The sequence below is a fragment of the Schistocerca piceifrons genome, chromosome 8 (genome assembly GCF_021461385.2).
Source record: "Schistocerca piceifrons isolate TAMUIC-IGC-003096 chromosome 8, iqSchPice1.1, whole genome shotgun sequence".
NCBI classification, from domain to species: Eukaryota; Metazoa; Arthropoda; class Insecta; order Orthoptera; family Acrididae; genus Schistocerca; species Schistocerca piceifrons.
In genome coordinates, this window is record NC_060145.1 from 71,735,272 (window position 1) to 71,744,691 (window position 9,420).

General features: G+C 41.3%; 3 non-coding genes across 3 annotated transcripts; 1 reads left to right on the forward strand and 2 right to left on the reverse strand.

The window, feature by feature from the left end:
* Window positions 1-8,022: 8,022 nt before the first annotated feature.
* On the reverse strand, window positions 8,023-8,097 carry Trnas-cga. Its single transcript has one exon. It is a non-coding gene; the product is annotated as a tRNA-Ser (tRNA).
* Window positions 8,098-8,322: 225 nt separating this feature from the next.
* Window positions 8,323-8,397, reverse strand: Trnas-cga. Its single transcript has one exon. It is a non-coding gene; the product is annotated as a tRNA-Ser (tRNA).
* Window positions 8,398-9,036: 639 nt separating this feature from the next.
* On the forward strand, window positions 9,037-9,111 carry Trnas-cga. The gene has a single exon. It is a non-coding gene; the product is annotated as a tRNA-Ser (tRNA).
* Window positions 9,112-9,420: the final 309 nt, after the last annotated feature.

Genomic DNA, 9,420 nt, shown 5'->3' on the forward strand with positions numbered 1-9,420 from the left:
ACTAATTTTCAACATTCTTTTGTAACGCCACATATCAAGTGCGATTCTCTTCTTGCCCGATTTTCCCACTTCCATGTTTCAATACCATATTATTGCTGTGCTCCAAACGTACATTCTCAGATATTTCATCCTCAAATTAAGGCCTATGTTTGATACTAGTATACTTATCTTGGCCACGAATGCCAGTGCTAGTTTGATTTTGATGTCCTCCTTGCTGCGTTTGTTATGGTTTGTTTTGCTACCTAGGTACCAGAATTCCTTAACTTTGTCTTTTTCTTGACCAACAATTATGATGTTAAGTTTCTCGCTGTTCTCCCTTGTGCTACTTCTCATTACTTTTGTCTTTCTTCCAGTTATTCTATCCATATTCTGTACTCGTTATACTGTTCATCCCATTCAGCGCATCCTGTAATTCTTCATATTCCCGGAGAATAGCAATGTCTTCAGCAGATCTTATTACTGATTCCCCTCACCTCGAAACGGATCCACTCCTGTACCCCTTATTTCCGCCATAGCTTCTTCGATGTATAGATAGAAAAGTAGAGCGGAAGACTGTATCCCTATCTTACTGTTCCCACTGGGCTCCTGTACATATTGTATGTTATCCGTCTTTCCTTGTAGCTTACTCCTATTTTTCTCAGAATTTCGAATTTCTTGCACCATTTTACATTATCAGAACGACTGTTCACGGTCGACAGACCTTAAGAATGGGTCTCGATTTTGTTGTAGTCTTACTTTCATTGTCAACCACAACGTCAGAACGGCTCTGTGGTGCCTTTTTCCTAATGGCAAACTGATTGTGATCCAACACATCCTCGATTTTCTTTTCCATTCTTCGATGTATTGCTCTTATCAGCAACTTCGATCCATGATTGTGCGATAGTTCTAGCACTGGCCAGCTCTTGCAGTCTTCGGAATTGCGTGCATGATGTTCTTTCGAAAGTCAGGTGGTATATCGTCCGTCTTATACATACCAACTTGGATAGTCGTTATGTTGCCATTTCCCCCAACAACATCAGAAATTTCGATGGAGTATTATCTCTCTCTTCTGCCTTTTTCAAAGCTCTTTTAAATTCTCATTCTAATACTGGATCCCCCATTTCTTATCTGTCGAATCCTATTTCTTCCTCTATCACGTCAGCAGACAAGTCTTTCCACTCATAGAGGCCTTCACTGTACTCTTTTTCACCTTTCGCCTCCCTCCAATACCTTTAACAGTGGAATGCCCATTGAACTCTTAATGTTACTGCCAATGCTATCCGTTTCACCGAAGGTTTTTTGGATTTCCTATATGCTGAATCCATCCTTTCGACAATTTCGCTTTAGCTTCCCTGCACTTCGTATTCATTTCGTTTCCAAGTGACTTGTATTTCTGTATTACTGAGGTTCCCTGAACATTTTTGTACTTCCTTCTTCCATCGATCAGGTGAAGTATTTAATATGTTATCCGTGGATTCCTCACAGTCGCCTTCCTTGTGCCTACGGATTTCGTTCCAAACTCTGTGGCTGCCCTTTTTTGACGTGCCCATTCTCTTCAACTGAACTGCCTACTGAGCTATTCCTTATCGCAGTATCTACAGATTCAGAGAATTTCAGGTGTATCTCTTCATTCCCTATTGCTTCCGTATCCTATTTCTTTGCGCACTGATTCTTTCTGATTAGTCTCTTAAACTTCAGACTAATCTTCGTCGCTACTAAATTGCGACCTGAGTCCATATCTACTACTGTGTACGCGTTACAATACAGTATCTGATTTCAGATCTGCGTGAGCATAATGTAATCTAACGCAGTAGAAGGATGGCACAGGAAAATTAATAATCTTCTCGGAAAACCGAATCCTAAAATCAAAGACGTGATCGAGTGTATGAAGACAGAAGCAGAGGACTCGGCATGTGCATTAATGAGGTCAGAAGTAAGTATGGAAGGTAAACGAAAGAAAACAACTTATGCGAAATTTGAGGAAAGGCTGGAAAAAAAGTAGAAATGTATGAAGAGGAAGGTGACATCAGGGCTAGTTTGAAAGCAATCTCTTACGTCCAAAAATTTAAATGAAACCATTTGTTAGTCTTGGACGATGTATATCAAAAGAATTTTCAAAATGTAAATACTCATAGTAACTTACAAATTTAAAAATGAAATATAAAATTTAAAAATTACATACAAAGAAATGAAAATGTAATAAAATACAAAAAAAATTGGTTATAAACACTCCTAAATGACAGTTTACTCTTACCATTTAGCGAGCCCAATGCCTGGATAAAGTGTGATGGGAATCCGGTTTATTACGAAAAATCCATAGACCCAACATTATCACCTCCCATAAGATACGACGTTTTATGTATGAAGTACCATGAACAATTATTTGATACACTTTTTTATTTTCTGTCTCACAGAATCACAAAATTTTCACGTATGACCCGTATCGGCCAGCGTAGTCCATCTCCAGAAACAATGTACAACATATATATGAAATTGAAAACATATACTACTGGCCATTAAAATTGCCACACCAAGAAGAAATGCGGATGATAAACGGGTATTCACTGGACAAATATATTATACTAGAACTGACATGTGATTCCATTTTCACGCAATTTGGGTGCATATATCCTAGGAAATCAGTACCCAGAACAACCACCTCTGGCCGTAATAACGGCCTTGATACGCCTGGGTATTGAGTCAAAACAGAGCTTGGATGGCGTGTGCAGGTACAGCTGTCCAAGCAGCTTCAACACGATACCACAGTTCATCAAGGGTAGTGACTCGCGTATTGTGACGAGCCAGTTGTTCGACCACCATTGACCAGACGTTTCCAATTGGTGCAAGATCTGGAGAATGAGCTGACCAGGGCAGCAGTCGAACACTTTCTGTATCCAGAAAGGCCCGTACACGACTTGCAACATGCGGTCGTGCGTTATCCTGCTGAAATGTAGAGTTTCGCAGGGATCGAATGAAGGGTAGAGCCACGGGTCGTAACACAACTGAAATGTAACGTCCACTGTTCAAAGTGACGCCATGCGAACAAGAGGTGACCAAGACGTGTAACCAGTGGCACCCCATACCATCACGCCAGCGATGACGAATACACGCTTTCAATGTGCGTTCACCGCGATGTCGCCACGGATGCGACCATCATGAAGCTGTAAACAGAACCTCGATTCGTCCGGAAAAATTACGTTTTGCCATTCGTGCACCCAGGTTCGTCGTTGAGTACACCATCGCGGGCGCTCCTGTCTGTGATGCAGCGTCAAGGGTAACCGCAGCCATGGTCTGCGAGCTGATAGTCCATGCTGCTGCAAACGTCTTCGAACTGTTCGTGCAGATGGTTGACGTCTTGCAAACGTCCCCATCTATTGACGCAGGGATCGAGACGTGGCTGCACGATCCGTTGCTTGTCATCTCGACTGCTAGTCATACGAGGCCGTTGGGATCCAGCACGGCATTCCGTATTACCCTCCTGAACCCACCGATTCCATATTCTGCTAACAGTTATTCGATCTCTACCAAAGCGAGCAGAAATGTCGCGATACGATAAACCGCAATCGCGATAGGCTACAATCTGACCTTTGTCACAGTTGGAAACGTGATAGTACGCATTTCTCCTCCTTACACGAGGCATCACAACAACGTTTCACCCGACAACGCCGGTCAACTGCTGTTTGTGTATGAGAAATAGGTTGGAAACTTTCCTCATGTCAGCACGTTGTAGGTGTCGCCACCGGCTCCAACCTTGTGTGAATGCTCTGAAAAGCTGACCATTTGCATATCACAGCATCTTCTTCCTGTCGGTTAAATTTCGCTTCTGTAGCACGTCATGTTCGTGGTGTAGCAATTTTAATGGCTAGTAGTGTATGTAATGTACATAACATGAGTTGTCGCATAATGTGCGAAGATGAACGCTCCCTGTACAAGGGCTGCGCGTATGTAGCTCTAGGTGAGTTGTGAGAAGCCGTGTACAACTAATTTCACCCATATTCGTACCTAACCCTGAACTTTTAGTTAGTATGACAACGCGTCTTAGACACATTATATTACCATATGCCGATCCACAGCTATGTACGATATTTTACTTTATGTTTATTTTAAAGCATTCTTTGTGAATTGAAAGTCGTTATATTTTTAAATTCTATGTTTGTAAACTGGTTTTTCTGTTTTCGATTGTAGTCTCTGAAGATACGTTACTAAGTAAAAATCATCTAACGGAAAAAATGATCACTTCTCATAATAAGTAATGTGGCATGACGATAGTTATTCGATCATCATCACTAGTCCCCTTCTCCTGTACACCAAGTTAAAGTACGTTTACACGAACTGTAAAAATCGACTGTTTCTGGCAATACAGGCCGGCAGTGTTGTCTGGCAATATCACGGCTATACGAATTACAGCCAAATGTAGGCAGCATTGCCGGCCACTGTTGCCCGGCAATGTTTGCGGCAAAATACTTCCGGGCCAGATGTATTTACATGAGCCAAGCTATGGCTGCGTCATGAACGAAAGCAAGATAGTTGATGTGAGTAGAGCTCTCCTACATTTTCATCCTACAAGGAAAAAATTTAGCAGGAACAAAAGAATGCGTTCTTTTTAAAGCATGCGAACTGCTTCCGAAACTTTAGCTTGTTAACTGTATTGGAAACATTCCTTTTCCAGAATGCTGAAAGCCGATTTCGAATTTATCGTTTAAAAGTAATTCGTCCGAGAATTGGTAAAACCAATACCACAATTATCTACTGTATACGATTTGCAACCGTTCAGTTTCGGCTAGTGGGGATTGATACAGAGGTCTGATATTCCTCTTTCAAGAGCTGAAAAAAATACTTTTCTAAATGTTTGTACCAGAACTGCTAGTTATTTAGTATTGACTGACAAGTTTCGGGCTATTTTCCGATGCCACCTGTTACAGAGAATAAAATTTGTAATGAGAAGAGGCGTCGAATGTGGATGTAGCCTATCATTAATAGTATAGTTCATATAGTAACTGGTTAGGTATTTTGTATTTAGGATGTGTTTGGTGTAGAAAGCTCTATTTATGTCATAACGCTTACATGTATCTCAGATTCGCGTTGAAAATGTCACAATTGTAGTTAAACCTTACTGTATTATGTTAACGTATCTGCATAATATATGTTTTCCTTAATTGTTGTACCTTCATCACCCAGCATGATGTGATTAACGTGACAAAAATATTATTATACAATAGAGAAGTTCCTCAATGAACTACACCGTGCGTCACGCTGTCTTATTTGTCGTAAATATTATCAGAATTTTGACAGATGTTGCTGCAACGAATTTTATTATGTCTTATAAATCTTTGATGTATACAATTTACTTAGCGATTGTATTAAGATTAATTACTATATCCAGTGTAAGACAGTGTTCCATCACATCACAGTTGTACAACATATATTTCATTTTCTTTCACCGCTATTTGGAAGTAAACATATTGTTTAATTTGCATTTCAATGACATTTACTTACAATGGTATTCTGCTGTTATAATTCTCACTGTATAGTTTTCGATTGATATACTGATCAAGGTATTCTTGAAGATTTCTATAAATCGTTTGTAGTCGCGTATTTGATGATTGATGCATGGTGGAGTCCTTTCATGTACCGATTAATGTGCTGTGGAAATTTTATATAATTTTTCTGCTGCGGGATTCTGTTTGTTGATTTAACATTTGTTCTGGGTGCCTAGTCGTGTGAATGTAGATTTGTACAAGTATTTCTTCTAGCGTGTCCATCAATTGACCTTTGAAGACATCTGTAAAATAGTGAAATTTCTTTTGATTTTTTTAGTGCAGTGTGCAGTATTCTCTGAGATGCGTACTGAAAATTGAAAGGGTATTTTCGTTTCTGTTTATGTATCATGTGTATCTCGTTTTAAGGGGACCTGGAGTTCAACGGGCTGCATATCTACCCCTCGCATTTATCGCGTGTTTCTCTTGATCTACAATGTGAAGAAAATTGCTGTTTTGTACCAACACTGAATGACATTAACTAAAGCTGTACAAGCAAAGCTATTACATTATCTGTTATAGTTTAAGAAATACAATAATCTGTATAACAGACGGTTCACTTTGGAGGAATTTGGTGAACAATGTGAAGATATATGTCCCTAATATCCCGAAACTGTTGTTTCGAGAAAATGAGAAAAGATTGTTCTCATTGTTTTGTAGTCACCGTATGCCCCTTTCAGAACATTCCAGCAGTCTGTAGACTTTTTCAGGAATATTTTCCTTACTCTTGACCGTTACTGCTCACTTTCGCAATCCTTTCAGTTTCAACCACTGCTGACAATCTTTGGCATTCAACACAGCTAATATATTATTTCCTGGTTGGATGCCTAAAAAATGGTTCAAATGGCTCTGAGCACTATGGGACTTAACTTCTGAGGTCATCAGTCCCCTAGACTTAGAATTACTTAAACCTAACTAACCTAAGGACATCACACACATCCATGGCTGAGGCAGAATTCGAACCTGCGACTGTAGCAGTCGCGCGGTTCCAGACTGTAGCGCTTAGAACCGCTCGGCCACCCTGGCCGGCTTGGATGCCTAATTTTCCCATTAGTTTTGTATTGCTAATTACACCAACAGTGAAACCGGTGACAGCATCCATTACACCTGAGTACTGTCAATCGAACAAAGATTGTTTTTTGTACTCTTTGCCACACGCAGCTGTTGAAACTCTCATTAGGGTTTGGTGTATGGCCATGTAGACATCTGCTAAGTAATTTCGTATCTGCAAGGTCCCCGTATATTGACTTTATTGTGTCCATGACTTTGGCAAGCAAGAAATGTGATATTCCTTGCCTGTCGCATGGATGTGGCTGGTTTGCAGACATTTGTTCAAAGAGACTTTAAGACCAAATCAAGAATTGATAAGTCTATAAAAAGTACATTTTTTGAAACGAGAGAAATTTGCCTTTAAGATAGCGACAAAAATATGTTTTCGAAAATTTCATGTCCAAGTCTTCTTAAACGTCCGTCCGTCCAATTTAGACATTATTACATATCGTCATGTTTTGTCTACTTTACAGTTGATATTGGTGTCAAGTGTGTTTCTGTCAAAATTGAGTCAATGGCTGCAATAGATAAGTCTGCGTAATCCAATGAGAACAAAGTCTCCACTGTATATAAAATATCGTTGTCACGTGAATCACATCATGCTAGGTAATGTAGGTACCACAGTTAAATATGTGTACATATATTACTCACACATTATCATAATACGGAACACAAAGGTGTAAATACAATCGTGACATCTTCGAACACAGATCTAAGATACATTTAAGTGTGGTGACATAAACAGAACTGTCCACATCAAACACGTAAATAGCTGCCATATGAACCACATTATTTGTGATACCCTTATTATCTACAATCAACGCATCCACTCGTGACAGATTTTGTTCTGTGTAAGAAGTTGCATGGGGGCTTAATTACATAAATGAAAATAATTTTTATTTTTTGATTTAATTGCTGTATGTCCGATTACGTAGTCTCGTAAATGGTTGGCCCTGACTAGTTTTTGTCCGCAATCTGACTGCATAGAACAACAACAAAGAATGAAATGAAAATTTTCGTTAACACAATTAATTAATTAAGTCCCCAGCAGCTATAAAACCAATGCAACAACAAAGCAGAAGTGTAACTAGAATGAGATTTTCACTCTGCAGCGGAGTGTGCGCTGATATGAAACTTCCTGGCAGATTAAAACTGTGTGCCCGACCGAGACTCGAACTCGGGACCTTTGCCTTTCGCGGGCAAGTGCTCCACCAACTGAGCTACCGAAGCACGACTCACGACCGGTACTCACAGCTTTACTTCTGCCAGTATCCGTCTCCTACCTTCCAAACTTTACAGAAGCTCTCCTGCGAACCTTGCAGAACTAGCACTCCTGAAAGAAAGGATACTGCGGAGACATGGCTTAGCCACAGCCAGGGGGATGTTTCCAGAATGAGATTTTCACTCTGCAGCGGAGTGTGCGCTGATATGAAACTTCCTGGCAGATTAAAACTGTGTGCCCGACCGAGACTCGAACTCGGGACCTTTGCCTTTCGCGGGCAAGTGCTCTACCAACTGAGCTACCGAAGCACGACTCACGACCGGTACTCACAGCTTTACTTCTGCCAGTATCCGTCTCCTACCTTCCAAACTTTACAGAAGCTCTCCTGCGAACCTTGCAGAACTAGCACTCCTGAAAGAAAGGATACTGCGGAGACATGGCTTAGCCACAGCCAGGGGGATGTTTCCAGAATGAGATTTTCACTCTGCAGCGGAGTGTGCGCTGATATGAAACTTCCTGGCAGATTAAAACTGTGTGCCCGACCGAGACTCGAACTCGGGACCTTTGCCTTTCGCGGGCAAGTGCTCTACCAACTGAGCTACCGAAGCACGACTCACGACCGGTTTTCACAGTACCGGTCGTGAGTCGTGCTTCGGTAGCTCAGTTGGTAGAGCACTTGCCCGCGAAAGGCAAAGGTCCCGAGTTCGAGTCTCGGTCGGGCACACAGTTTTAATCTGCCAGGAAGTTTCATATCAGCGCACACTCCGCTGCAGAGTGAAAATCTCATTCTGGAAACATCCCCCTGGCTGTGGCTAAGCCATGTCTCCGCAGTATCCTTTCTTTCAGGAGTGCTAGTTCTGCAAGGTTCGCAGGAGAGCTTCTGTAAAGTTTGGAAGGTAGGAGACGGATACTGGCAGAAGTAAAGCTGTGAGTACCGGTCGTGAGTCGTGCTTCGGTAGCTCAGTTGGTAGAGCACTTGCCCGCGAAAGGCAAAGGTCCCGAGTTCGAGTCTCGGTCGGGCACACAGTTTTAATCTGCCAGGAAGTTTCATATCAGCGCACACTCCGCTGCAGAGTGAAAATCTCATTCTGGAAACATCCCCCTGGCTGTGGCTAAGCCATGTCTCCGCAGTATCCTTTCTTTCAGGAGTGCTAGTTCTGCAAGGTTCGCAGGAGAGCTTCTGTAAAGTTTGGAAGGTAGGAGACGGATACTGGCAGAAGTAAAGCTGTGAGTACCGGTCGTGAGTCGTGCTTCGGTAGCTCAGTTGGTAGAGCATTTGCCCGCGAAAGGCAAAGGTCCCGAGTTCGAGTCTCGGTCGGGCACACAGTTTTAATCTGCCAGGAAGTTTCAGAAGTGTAACTGTTCTGTGTGTGGAAGTATGACTCAACGTACACATCTGGCACGGTTCTTCTTCAATAAGACAAGAAATTTCAAATACCATTTATACTGACGTGATAAAAAAAAATTAGAAATACTATAATTGCGCAAGAAAACCAGAATTACACTCTAATACAAGAACACAAGCCAGATGCTTTGTTGACTGAACCTGTAATGACGCATTATTCAGGACATTGAAATAATGAGAAAAAAAGAAAAGTAGTTTATTACCTTCATTTATATTGATGAAAAGCA